Genomic DNA, 13,922 nt, shown 5'->3' on the forward strand with positions numbered 1-13,922 from the left:
TGCCCGGGAGGCCCGCAGACTGGGGCCGGAGCCGGCGCGCCCGGGCACTTAGCGGACGGGGCGGGCGGGATCGGGCGCGGACCACGGCCACCAGCCAATCAGAGCGCGGCCCGGCGAGACCACTGCGGCCGGATGGCGCCCCCTGCCGGAATAACAGCGGCGCCACGCGGCCGCCCGGCCCAGGGACCGGGTGACCAGGAGTCCTCGTCGTCCACAGTCACTTAAAAGCGGGCGGTGGCTCGCTCGCCAGGCAGGGATCGGAGAAGGGATGCCGGAGAGAGGTCCCTGTCGCTGCCCCGACACGCGCACCTAGAGCACCCGAGTGTCCTGGAGTCCATGGAAGGATATAGAAGTCTCCACTGAGAGAACTGGTCGCTTATAGGAGACTTCTCATCCCCAGTACTGGAAATCGGAGCCTTTCTATTTTTCTATGTAAAAAAAAAAAAACCATTATTTTAAAACATTTAATAAAATTTAAATATAATAAAATAAATTTAATAAAAATTAAATATACCAAAATTTAAAACATATACCTCTATAAATCTAATATATGCACATTTACTTACACATACATAGATGTGCATTAAATATTCTATTTTAACTTAAACATAAATGCATATTCATTTGCCAGTGTTTCGATGTACATACAGCCAAAACTTTTCTTTTGATATGGGCTGACTAGAGTTTCACATTCTCCTTATACAAATTACCCATAAAGGACATAGTCTCCGCTTTCCGATATCATTTTCATTCTTTTGGAGTGAGAACTTAAAGAGATTTTGAAGTTCTCCGAGCGCAGAATTTTCCTAGACACTTCCTATCTTCCCAAACTTTATACAGTTGTCACCACTACACCTAATGTGACAGCTGCCTTTTTTCTAACATCGCACCTCAACTTAATTGTCACCGAAACCACAGCTCTCTTTTGCACACTTGTGTGTCATTAGCTTTCATGACACTTATTCAAGTTACAAACGACAATAGCCAGTACAAGTGGTTTTGAGGGGCACGGGAACAAACACAGCTGGCCTTTGGTTGGAGTAGCCCTCGACTGGTGGGGACAGAAGTGCTTAGGGGAGGCCTGGAGAGTCATCCACTGGCTGGATATATTTTGCAGATGACATGGAAAGGTGAGTTAGTCAGCACATTGGTCCAGGGACAGTCCCTTGAGACACCTTCCAGGGCTCTCCTTGTGACAGGCATGAATCTCCACAAATGGGAGTGAAGTGGCTCTTTGCTTTTCTAGAGCACCCATATCACAGACCCCCTTCCCCAGGTAGAAGTGAATATCTTTCAATTTAGAATCCCCCCGCTTTCTGCCAAGGCTAAGTTGAGGGAGAAGGGAGGGCCAAGACATGGGGCAGGGACTCTGGACCCATGCTATCATTGTTCATCCTTCTCTCTTTCACCCAGGTGCACATCACACTTCTCCTTTGCTTGTCAGGCCACACAGCTGCTATGATGTCATTGCCCAGACCTGTCTGGGGATCTCATCAGTATGAGCATCTTTCCTGGACCACACTGGGACACCAGGGCACTTCGGGGTGGCTCGCACAGTTGCCTGAACTCAGCATATAGCCATATATTTTCAATTCTTCAACTTGCCAGGATACCCGGGGTTCTGCTGGCCCACCTCTCCTGGCCAGGCAGGGTAGGAGACCTTCTCAGGGACTGGTGGGCCTTGATGTTTTGCTCTTTACCCATTAGGTTTTCCTTGCCCCGATGCCCTTCAGGGTCTTACATTTTGAAAGTCAAAACTTTCTCCCTACTTCTGCTCTAAATCCTGTCCTTGAGAAATGGCTGCTATTGGGTACAGGAGCCCAGTTTGGGAAGGAGTCATAGGGCACCAGGAAATAGCAAGAGAAAAGAAAAAGTACCACTGGTTAATCTCTCAAAATAATGTCCTGATGCATCACACTTAATTCTCACAAAACTGTAGCTCAGAGAAGTTGAGAGACTTGCCTGAGAACACACAGTTCCTAAATTTGGGAACAGAAGTATCAGAAGTTGTGACCACAGAAGCAGACCTGAGCGGGCAAGGTCCGGCCAGGAAACAGAGGAGCATATTCAAAGGGAAGGGAATGGCTAATGGGATGTAATGAGACTACAAAGGGGTGGATGGGATGCAGAAGTATCAGAATTAGCAAGAGCTAGAAGCCAAGAAGCCCTTAGCGCCCAAGGGACAGAAGGAGGGGAAAGTGTTGGCTGAGCCTGGAGGAGCCTGGAGCTCCGGAAGGGGGCCCCCTAGAGGAGCAGGAGCTGAATGCATCCCAGGAGGGAGCAGGTGAAGAAAAACCCAAACCTCTCTTCCCGCGTTCCCATCTCCTGCTGGTGCCTCCCATTGCGGAACCTGGAGTCACTGAGGCTTGGCAGTGGTGTGCTGGGGACAGCTCCTACCGGCTTGTGAGAGCCAATTGTTAAATTTTCAGGAATTTTGTGAGCCAGTTGTTAAACACAGCCATTGTGAAAAGTAAAATTCTGGGGCGCCTGAGTGGCCCAGTCGGTTGAGCGCCGGACTCCTGATCCCGGCTCAGGTCATGATCTCGGCAGTTTGTGAGTTTGAGCCACGCATGGAGCTGTGCACTGATGGCATGGAGCCTGCTTAGGATTCTGTCTCTCCTTCTCTCTGCCCTCCCTCGCTTGCTCTCTCTCTCTCTCTCTCTGTCTCTCTCTGTCTCTCAATAAACAAGCAAACAAACTTTAAAAAAGAAAAAAACAAAATTCTAGTTCGCAGAGCGCCTTCAAGGAGAGCGGGAATTTTCCCAGTCTCCCGATAGGGGGCGCTGCGTGAGGATGGAGAACTCAGAAAGCGGCTCCAGGGCCCCTTCAGGCAAAGGTCCCCTCCTGCAGTCTCCGTGAGAGGTGCTGTGGACGGGAAGCAGAGTGCAGAGTTTCATGGAGAGCCTTAGAAACAGGGGGGCTTGCATAGGGCTTGGGGAATGGGAATAGCAGGTCTTTTCTCTACTTGGAAGACATGGAACAGCATGCCCCAGGACACATGGGCCTCCTAAGCTTGGGGGGACAATTGGGGAAGGGACATTAATGAATTTCCCTCAAATGGTTCGTCCCACCCCCACTCCATTGCTTGAGGGGAGGCAAAAAGCCAAAACAGAAATGTTTTCATGGCACGTTTTATTTTTTTAAGTTTTTTTTTTAAGTTTATTTATTTTATTTTGAGAGAGAGAAAGTGACCTTGCAAGAGTAGGGGAGGGGCAGAGAGACAGACGGAGAGAGAGAATCCCAAGCAGGCTCTACGCTGGCAAGGATTGAACCCATGAATGTGAGATCATGACCTGAGCCGAAACCAAGAGTGGGACCCTTAACCAACTGAGCCACCGAGGTGCCCTTTCCTGGCAAGTTTTAAAGGCTTGAAGAAGACACCTGACTAGGTAAAAACCAGGGAGGAAATCCTGAGATGGAAGAGGAGGACGCTGAGGAAAGTTGGGGTTCCCAGGGGACAAGAAAAGATCCCTTAAGGCGAGGATGGTGAGGAGAAATGGAGGGGAGTCAGGAAAGCACAGTAATTTCTAGAGAGCTTCTACAGAGGGGAGCCTTGTACCCCTTCTGGGCAGCATCCCAGGGAGACAGCAAAACCCCAGCTATATTGTGAGCTCCAAGAGCAGGGGCCTTGTGCCCAACTCCCCAGGTGCACCCTTGTTGGGGATGGCAGGTCTGAGGGGACAGGCTGCAGCCATGACCCGGAAAGCCTTTCACAGGAGCCCACCCCCCACGTGAGTGAGGCCAGGAGCCAGAGCACCACCCGGAAGCAGCAGAGGACCTGAGGGAGCCATTGAGACAGAGAAGGGATGACTCCAGCAGAGCCCCCACCAGCTTGAAGACGCCTTTTGTAAACATTAGAAGAAGGCAGATGAGGGGCGCCTGGGCGGCTAAGTTGGTTAAGCATCTGACCTCAGCTCAGTTCGTGATCTCATGGTTCATGAGTTCGAGCCCCACGTTGGGCTCTGTGCTGACAGCTCAGATCCTGGATCCTGCTTTGGATTCTGTGTTTCCCTCTCTCTCTACCCCTTCGCCACTCACACTCTGTGTCTCTGTCTCTCAAAAATGAATAAATGTTTTTAAATTTTTTTAATAAAAAAGAAAAAAGATGAAAAAGCCAGAGGTACATGGCCTGGCCAGTTGGTAGTTCCTCGGTACAAAGAAAAAGGTATCCCTTTCTCAGGATGGAAGTGGTCCTGCACCTACACCCACAGCCCAGCAAGCACACCACAGGCTGGATTTCAATCCTACTTATCCCATCATCCAGGTATGTTTATGCAGTGGACAACCTGCTCAACTGTCCATGGTGGTCCACTGTCCCAGCCTCTGCCTACGTGGATGAAGACCAAAGGCTCTATGGGATGGAGTGGAAAGCTGGTGGCTGCCAGCACAGACAGGTGACACAAGGTCAGACAGCCCCCACCTCAGTGCCTTGGCATTGTATAAGTCCTCAACAATTCTAGTGTGGCCCCAAGGAAGGATAGAACCTTGAACTGATAGAGATGGAGTTTTCATCACCCTGATGGAAATTGGAGCCCTAAATAGAAATCAGGTTGTGATCTTTAAAAAAAAGCAAATCTGTTGTTATTTCCTACACACCCAAGTCTGGTCTGGGAGGCATACCAGCCCCCTGCAGGTTTGGCTAGGTAGCAAATGAACCACATGGGGCAAGGGAAATGCAGTGGATCTGAGCTGGGCACAGTGGTATAGACTAGACGGAGCTGCTTCGCGTCCTGGCCCTTACTATCAGCACGACCTTGGGCACAACCACCTCTCTAAGCCCATTTGCTTATCCATGTAACAATGCAGACAAAATAACACACGGAGAGCCTCCGGGTTGGACAAGCACAGCCCTTACCATATGCCAGGTATGGTTCTGAGGGCTTTATGCAGATTAACTCACATCATCAGCACAGCAGCCTATGAAGTAGGTACGAGCAACTCTATTCTAATGATGAAGACACTGAGCCACAGAGCATTCAACTTCCCCAAAGCCACGCAAGTAGAAAGTAGCAGGATTAGAGCCCTCCCTACTCCTCCTACCCAACCCCCTAGACTCCCTCTTATACTGTGTGAAGCTTGTCTCACTCTGCCTGGTGCACACCCAGAAAATATGGGTCATCCTCCTGGGTCATCCTCATTGGTCATCCCCATTCCAGGAATCACACAGAAGTTTCTGTGTCAGGAAGGCCAGGGAGACATGCCCAGGACCCAGAGGGTCAAGGCAGATGACAGCTCAGCAGAGTCCACAGCTGAATGGGGCTAAGGGGGAGGTGAGCAGGCATGGACTATCCTTGAACCTTCCAGACTCCGTCTCTTCATTTGGAAGGTGAGGATAACTCCTCTCTCACAGGACTGCTACAAGGACTAAATAAGAGCATATAAAGTCATTCAGGACACAGCGTCTTTATGCCCTGCTTCACTTAAAAAAAACTATTTTACAGGGAGCCTGGGTGGCTCAGTCGGTTGAGTGTCCGACTTCGGCTCAGGTCACGATCTCGGGGTCTGTGAGTTCGAGCCCCGCGTCGGGCTCTGTGCCGACAGCTCAGAGCCTGGAGCCCGCTTCGGATTCTGTGTCTCCCTCTCTCTCTGCCCCTCCCTGCTCATGCTCTGTCTCTCTCTCTGTCAAAAATAAATAAACATTTTAAAAAATTAAAAAAAATAAAGCTATTTGAATCCAGCCGCTCCTCTTGGAGCCCAGTGTTCCCCACTCCGTCGCGGCTCTCTGGCTATTTCAAGAAGGCTGATTATTTGTTTCTCACTGTTTCATAGGAGCACAGCAGGTGTTTATTGGGGTATAGGCTGCCTTTTTAAAAGATGCAAAAATAGCATTTGGCGTATGAAAAAAATGTGCAGTAACTTAACCTGCATCACCTCCCTCTCTTAATTTGGAAAGTCATGTCATTTACACTACAAATGAACTTGGGAAGGGCCCCGCATGGCAGTAAGACCTCCCCTGGTTAATCTTCCCAAGAGAAACAAGACTCACATTTCATCCTAAGAACTAAAAAAAGAAGTATCTCCCATCAAAGAGGAACAGCACGTTTGCTATTACTGCCCTTAAAAACACATTTTCCATGGAGTTCATTAGTGGTGGCCAAGATCAGATTATTCAGAAGCTAGTTATGGAGCTCCTTTTCTGTGTTGGAGGCTGGGCCCAGGGGACACTTTGCAGAGGGAGACACAGCCCGTTTCCTCATGGACTCGGGGTCTGGGGAGTGCAGAGGCTTTGGGAAGGCTGCTGTCTTTTCTCAATGCCCCTGCGTATGCTTCCTGTTCTTGTTGGCAACCACCAATCACTCAGCAAGACTTCTCTTTGTCTCCAATCCAGTCTTGTGGCTTTAAATACCAACAACATGTCAATGACCCTCAAATGTATGACTCCATCCCAGATTGTTCTTCTGAGCCTGTTGTGTCTTGATTCAGGCCTCTGTTTATGACATGACCACCGTATGTCCCTACTCTAACAGGAGAGCCATGAGGGTGCTTTGGGTCCCTGAATATCAATGGTAGTTTGGAGTTGGGTACTCAACCACTTTGGAAAGAAGTGGTGTTCCCCTTTCTCCAGTACGAATGGCTGTCATCCCTTGGGGGGAGACCCAATGGAACACAACTGTATTTGGTTGCCATGGAGTTTGCTAGGTACATTCTTCACTGGATGGGTTCTGGGTCTGAGAACTGACTCAGGCCTGGAAATTAGGCTATGACTTATCATAAGAAGATTGGGTGATGACTTAGTGTAGGGGTGGTGTTGATTAGGTATTTATTAGTGATGTTTTTGTCAGCAGCCCCATTTATCTTTCCCCTAGGAACACTGTGTTCTATGAATCATCTCTGTAGATCCCTTAGGTCATCTCCCCTACCCCAGCTTGCCATTCCAACGTTGCGGCTCACTATATAATTGTACTCAACATGCTTCTGAAACTTACAAGGCTGCCACCTGCCCTCCGCTCGGCCTGTATCCACGGTATGTCAGTGGTGCCTGGATTAGCACTAGCAGCATCACCTAGGAACTTTCTAGAAATGTACATTCTCTAGCCCCAAACCCAGACATCCTGACTCAAATTCTCTGTATTCTGACAAGCCCTCCGGTTGATTTTAATGCATGGTAAAGGTTGAACATTACTGCTCATCCCCACCAGAGAAGCCAGTTCTAAATCCTCTCCTAATGTTTGTCCATCTTTCTACAGAAGACAGCCAATGATGCCTTGTCCCTCACCCATGTGTGCTTTGTCACTTTGGTAGATGGAATGTGTGGGGAAATAAATTCAAGAATTCTTTTACTTACATAAATCGGTTAGAAAAAAGCTTAGGACTGAAAGCCACCACCACGGGGCAAAAACGCCCAAGGTTAGTTAGCAAGATATTGTAACGGGATCATGAGAAACTTGTTATATCACCTGCAGGAAATTACTTTTCATCTGGCACCAATGTACCATGATCACAAACACCACTTGCCCCCCAGAGCCTTTGCTTCTTACACAAGTTAATGATTACTATCTGATTGTCTTCTTCACATTCACCACATGTATAAGATCTTGTTTTCTTCATGTTCACCACGTGTGTAAGATCTTGAGTGCTTAATAAATACAGAGACGAAACCCGTGCTCGGGACTCTTGTCTCCTCCCAGACATTAGCCTCTCTCATATTCAATTCTGCATCCACTTTCTTGCTGGACAAGAGAGAACTCCAGATTCATAGTCTGGGACAGGAATGTCCACATGGCCTCCAAGTAACGTGGCCAGTCTGGTGGGTTTCTAGTGTCAGCCCACTTTTGCTATTTTGTTCCCTTCTCCCAAGCTGCCCACATCCTCCTGACATCTCTACTTTATTTAATGTGGGCCAGCCCAGCAGCATACTGGCACAGTCACCCAGGGCTCTTGCCACAGGAGAGTGCCCCTACACCAATAGACTTCCCCTGACCCAGCTTTCCAGCTGCTCCTGACCCAGCACCCGGCTTGTCCCTGCTGGCAGCCAGGACCTGTAACACGTTTGGGGTAAAACTCCTCACCTTCCTACGCAGACCCATCAGGTTTGCTCAGATTTCTCCCTAGTATAGATCTGGGGGCCAAGAAGAAGGTGGTGGTCAACCCTAAAGAGCAAGCATTGTTCTGGCAGGCACCTGCCTCATATGTGCCCTCTGCATCGTCTTCTTACAGGAGGCAAGAGGGGGCTCTATATTCCAGCAGTGGGAATGGGTCACTTCTGCAGGTGTGGGGTAAGGTGGAGGCCCAAGCTTCTTACCTGCAGTACCCAGGTCCCCCCATCCCAAAGCTCTGAGTCCCACTCCTTCCCCATCAGGGCCCTTACTTCAACATAGGAGACGTGCCTGGAATGAGAACCCAAGGTTCCCAGAAGTAGTGCCTCCTTTAAGCTCATGTACTCTGCCTCATCTTCCTTTCTATCTGCCTTCTGCCTGCAGGAGAACAACAAACTAGGTGCTCTAACCCTCACACTTTATTTATTTATTTATTTATTTATTTAAATATGGAATGCTTCACGAATTTGCATGTCATCCTTGTGCAGGGGCCATACTAATCTTCTCTGTATCCTTCCAATTTTAGTATATGTGCTGCCGAAGTGAGCACACACTTTACTTTAAATCATTGAGCAGTAGTGATTGCTCAGTGGCCATCACTGAAATGGCAATACTCAGATGGACTCTTTCTCTCTTATTCACTCAGTGGCACTTAGCAAATCACTGGTTTCCAGTCTTTCTAGTTACCATTTTCTCCAGACCTCTCCCAAAAGCCTCCCTTCTGCCTGTACCCTGTCCCAGTTCATTAAGGGCTTAGGAATCATACCCTGACAGCATGCCAGGAACTATCAGTACTTCTACCTACTAGCAGAGAACAATCCAAAAATGATGTTAAGAAAACAATTCCAGGGGTGACAGGGCGGCTCAGTTGGTTAAGTGTTTGACTCTTGGTTTCAGCACAAATTATGATCTCAGGGTTTATAAGATTGAGCACTGCATCAAGCCCTGTGCTGACATTGTGGAACCTGCTTGGGATTCTCTCTCTCCCTCTCTCTCTGCCCCTGCTCTGCTCACATACTCTAAATAAATAAATAAATGAATAAATAACACTTCCATTTCCAACGACACACACAAATAAACTTAGGGATAAAGTTAACTAAAAAATGTAAAGCTTGAACCCTGGAAATTGCAAAACGTTATTGAAGTAAGTTAAAGAAGACTTAAGTAAATGGAAAGACATCCCATGTTCATGGATTGGAAGATTTCATATTGTTAAAATGCCAAAACACACACACACACACACACACACACACACACACAACCCATGTGTACATACATACCTATATTATTTTTCTATCATCTAGCTACCTAGCTATCCAGAAACATGAGTGCATACTGATGCTTCCAATTCCAACCCACATGGCTCATTATAGCCTTCCTGCCCTCTTTGCTTATTTGTAACTTCCTCCTCTGACAGTGAGAAGCCTAGCTCTCTCTCATTATCTACAATATATTAACCTATTTGTTCAACCTAGTGTACATGTAGTTTCTATGCAGTCTCTTTAAAACCTAAGTCAGATTACTCCTCTGCTCAAAATCCTCCCATACCTCCTCATTTCACTCAGACTAAATCCAAAATTCTTGACCTTCTATGGCCCAAGGCCTTACAAGACATAGATCGCTAATAATATTGATCTGCTCTCCCTTGTGCTTTTGCTCTAGATATTTCGGCTTCCTTACTGCATCCCAGAAGCTGAGGTACTAGAAGGGGGTTTGACTGAAAAGAGGGAAATAAGAGAACTTCTCAGGGTTAGCAGAACTATTTCCTGCTTTGACTTTGGTGGTGGTAACACCACTGCATACGTTTGTCAAAATTCCTTGAACTACATACTTAAAATGAAAACCTCTTATTGTATATCAAGTACACCTCAATAAAGTTGATTTTTTTAAAAAAAATTTAGTGTTTATTTTTTGAGAGAGAGAGAGAGAGAGAGAGAGAGTGAAGGAAGGGGCAGAGAGAGTGGGAGACACAGAATTGGAAGCAGGCTCCAGGCTCCGAGCTGTCAGCACAGAGCCTGACACAGGACTCGAACTCATGAACTGTGAAATCATTATCTGGGCCAAAGTCAGAAGCTTAACTGGCTGAGCCACCCAGGTGCTCCAATAAAGTTGATTTTTTAAAAAGGACATTTATATGGAGCATTATCATTCATTTGAAATGTCAGTTATGTGTTTCTAAAATATTTTTAAATAAACATAGAACAGGTAAGATTTTCCATGTTTGCATCCACTTCTGCCTTTTCACCATGATATGTTTTCTGTAGTGAACTCTGTTGGGTTTTAGCAGAGAATCCAACATGATTGGTTGGAGCTGGCCTTCTCTCTCTTCTCACAGTGAGCAAGGAATGTTTATTCCTTTTCCCTATGATATTTAAACTTTTTTCAATGTTGGTTTGGGTCTACAAATTTAATATTATGACTCATTAATGAGGTCTTAACATTAACTTCAAAACTCCTCATCTAAATGATGCCATCTACAATTTTAATCAACATTGACCTGGCAGCTGTCAACATCTGTGGGTTTTCTAAATGCGATGGCTAATGGGTCAGGTATGAAACATTCTGTAACTGACCTCTTCTACTCATCCCTTTGCCCCCACTTTTCTGAAGGTTCCTAGCCTGTCCCAGGAAAATGCAGCCCCAAACCTTAGCCCATACTTCTAACCTCTTAGCACCTGCTCAGGAGTAAATCTCAAAGACCAATTCACGGGCAGGTAAATCAGTGGGCAAAGGTGATTCTCCAAAACGAACAGACATTGACTCACCAACTGGACTTAAAATTTTCTCCGCTGATTTTAGGGACTGTTTGATGACACAGACAGCCATGGTCAGGCAGCTGCTTTAATTTCTTGATCAGAGTATGAGCTCCACCAGTAAAAACAGCAATGGCAGCTAAAAACAACAATGGCAGCTAAGGCAAGTGGCACTCTCGGAAAAGCCACCAGAGTCCTCCTTCCAGACAGCTCCAAATTCTAGTCATCAGTAGCCAAGAAAGTGATTCAGAGCTTGGGCCTGTGACTAATAGCCTCATAAAGGTAGGTTTGGAGACATCAGAGTCAAATCATGGACTCTCCGTCCAGCCCCATCCCATTTGTCCCTGTTGGTCTAAATCCATCCATACTTCCAGGCCTAACTCAATGTCACCATTTCCACAAATCCTTCACCAATGGTGCCTGTGACTACAGGTCTTCCTTTGAACTCTAGGGTCTTCAGTTGTAACCCCGGGGAAATGTTCTCCATTCTCCTGGGTAATCTTATTCAGTGTATTCTGTTCCTTACCACTCCTCTGACCTCATGGGCAGGGATTGTGATTATATTCTTCACCCTAAATCTCCACACCTTGTTTCTGATAATCTCTGAATAATTAAGATGAGTAGTTGCTAAATTGAAATGTCCTAAAATATGGGAAGTTCAGGTTCAAGTCCTGGTTTGGGTATTCAACAATGGTATGGTCTTGGCCAACTCACTCCATGTCTCTGGGTTGCAGCTTCCTTGGCTGTAACTGACAGAACTAGACTATGTTATCTCAAAGGTTCTGTGGTATCCAGCCCCCACAATGGCTCCCAGTGATCCTACTTTCTGTTATTCAGTCCTTCATTGTTCTAAGGAGAGTGGGCATCACACTTGAGTTTGGGTTATAAAAGGTACTGGCTTTATTCTTTGTCACTCTTTCTCTCCTTTGGATCACCTACTCTGGGAAGGGTCAAATGCCATGTCATGAGGCCTAGGAAACAGCGTTCAAGAAATGAAGGACTGCCAACAGAATAAGAGTGAGCTTGGAAATGGATTCGCCAGTCCCAGTCAATCCTTAAGATGACAGTAGCCTGTTCCACAGCTTGACTGCAGCCCCATGAAAGAACCCAACCCAGAACAACCCCACTAAGCCACTCTCCTGGACTCCTGAGCCTCAAAAACTGGGAGATAAGAAATATTTGTTGATTTGAGATCATCTGTTACACAGCAAGAGACAACAAATATGAACTGTTTCAGGCTCTAAAACCCCATAAGCCTAAAGTCGGTGTTTTGAAGTATAGCTATTACATTCAGGAAAAAGCCTGATTTATAATAATTGTCAATCTTTCCCCTCCCACCCCAGCCAGAATCCATAAAGAGAGAATACAAAACATGTCAAAATATATTTTCAAGGCACAATATTTATTTTATCTATGTCTGTAAGAGTTCCCAAAGCTATGTTGATTTTGCTTCACCGACTCCTTTATTTCACAGATGAGGGTGAAAATACAGATAAATTAGGTGATGGCAATAATGCAAATGTTCTTCATTTTTGCAATATTTGCATTTCTTCTGTGGTGAATAAAAACAAGGTACAGGCTTTGCCTTGTTTCTCTCCAGGTTAATCTTGAGAAATCTGTCTTGAGCAGTGATATTGCTTATGCACGTCTAGCTGGGTGGCCATGAGCCCGGGAAAATTCCAGGGCAGCCCAGGAAAAAGCACAGTGTATGAAGTCACCTCCAGAAAAATAGCTGAAGGCTGGAGAGGGACAGCTTGGCGAAGGGGTTACCATGTCAGTCTGGATTAAGAAAAGACTTTTGAGGGGCGCCTGGCTGGCTCAGTCTGTTGGGCGTCGGACTTCGGCTCAGGTCATGATCTCACAGCATGTGGGTTTGAGCCCCACATCAAGCTCTGTGCTGACAGCTCAGAGCCTGGAGCCTGCTTTGGATTCTGTGTGTGTCTCTCTCTCTGCCCCTCCCCCGCTCACTCTCTCTCTCTCTCTCAAAAAAAATAAACATTAAAAAATTAAAAAAAAAAAGAGAAAAGAAAAAACTTTTTAGGGGCGCCTGGCTGGGTCAGTCAGTAGAGCGTACAACTCTTGATCTTGGGGTTATAAGTTTGAGAGATCTACATTGGGTATAGAGATTACTTAAAAAATAAAATAAAAACCTTAAAAAAATAGAAAAGAAAAACGTTTTGACATTACAAAAAGTGATAAGACTGAAAAAAAAACCCAAATATCATATGATTTCACGTATGTGTGAAATCTAAAAGACAAACAAACAAATAGAAACAGACTCATGAATACAAAGAACAAACTGGTAGTTGCCAGAGGGGAGGGGGGTGGAAGGATGAGCAAAATGGGTAAAGGAGATTAAGAGGTACAAACTTCCAGTTATGAAATAAATAATTCAGGGCACCTGGGTGACTCAGTCAGTTGAGATTCTGTCTCTTGATCTCAGATCAGGTCTTGATCTCAGGGTCGTGAGTTCAAGTTCCACGTTGGCTCTGTGCTGGGCATGAAGCCTACTTAAAAAATAATATAAGATAAAATATGTAAGTCATAGAGATGGAAAGTACAGCATGAGGAATACAGTCTATAATAGTGTAATAATGTTGTGTGGTGACAGATGGTAACTACACTTACCTTGGTGAGCATTGTGTTACACAATAAAATTGTCAAATCACTGGGGCGCCTGGATGGCTCAGTCAGTTGAGTGTCCGACTTCCAATCAGGTCATGATGTCACGGTTTGCGAGCTCAAGCCCCGCATCAGGCTCTGTGCTGACAGCTCAGAGCCTGGAGCCTGCTTTGGATTCTGTGTCTCCCTCTCTCCCTGCCCTTCCCCCACTCATGTTCTATCTCTCTCTGTCTCAAAAATAAATACACATTTTAAAAAATTAAAAAAAAAAAAGAATTGCCAAATCACTGTGTCATATACCCAGAACTAATACATCGTATTGTAGAGCAACTATACTTCAATTTTTAAAAATCAATGAGAAAAAAATACAATAAATGGCAAGAAGTGATTTTCTGTTTAAAATGAGCCCACAGTTCCATGAGAAACAGCAGGGCAGGGTGGGCAGGAAATTAACAGCATGGTCAGTAAAGGAGGTGCGTGTCTCCACTGGCTGTGGGCATGAGCAGGAGTA

At 46.0% G+C, this 13,922-nt stretch overlaps 1 non-coding gene across 1 annotated transcript; it reads right to left on the minus strand.

Moving 5' to 3' along the window:
- Positions 1-8,479: 8,479 nt before the first annotated feature.
- On the minus strand, positions 8,480-8,586 carry LOC125910444 (U6 spliceosomal RNA). The gene has a single exon (XR_007453954.1). It is a non-coding gene; the product is annotated as a U6 spliceosomal RNA (small nuclear RNA).
- Positions 8,587-13,922: the final 5,336 nt, after the last annotated feature.

The sequence above is a fragment of the Panthera uncia genome, assembly GCF_023721935.1.
Source record: "Panthera uncia isolate 11264 chromosome B3 unlocalized genomic scaffold, Puncia_PCG_1.0 HiC_scaffold_1, whole genome shotgun sequence".
NCBI lineage: Eukaryota > Metazoa > Chordata > Mammalia > Carnivora > Felidae > Panthera > Panthera uncia.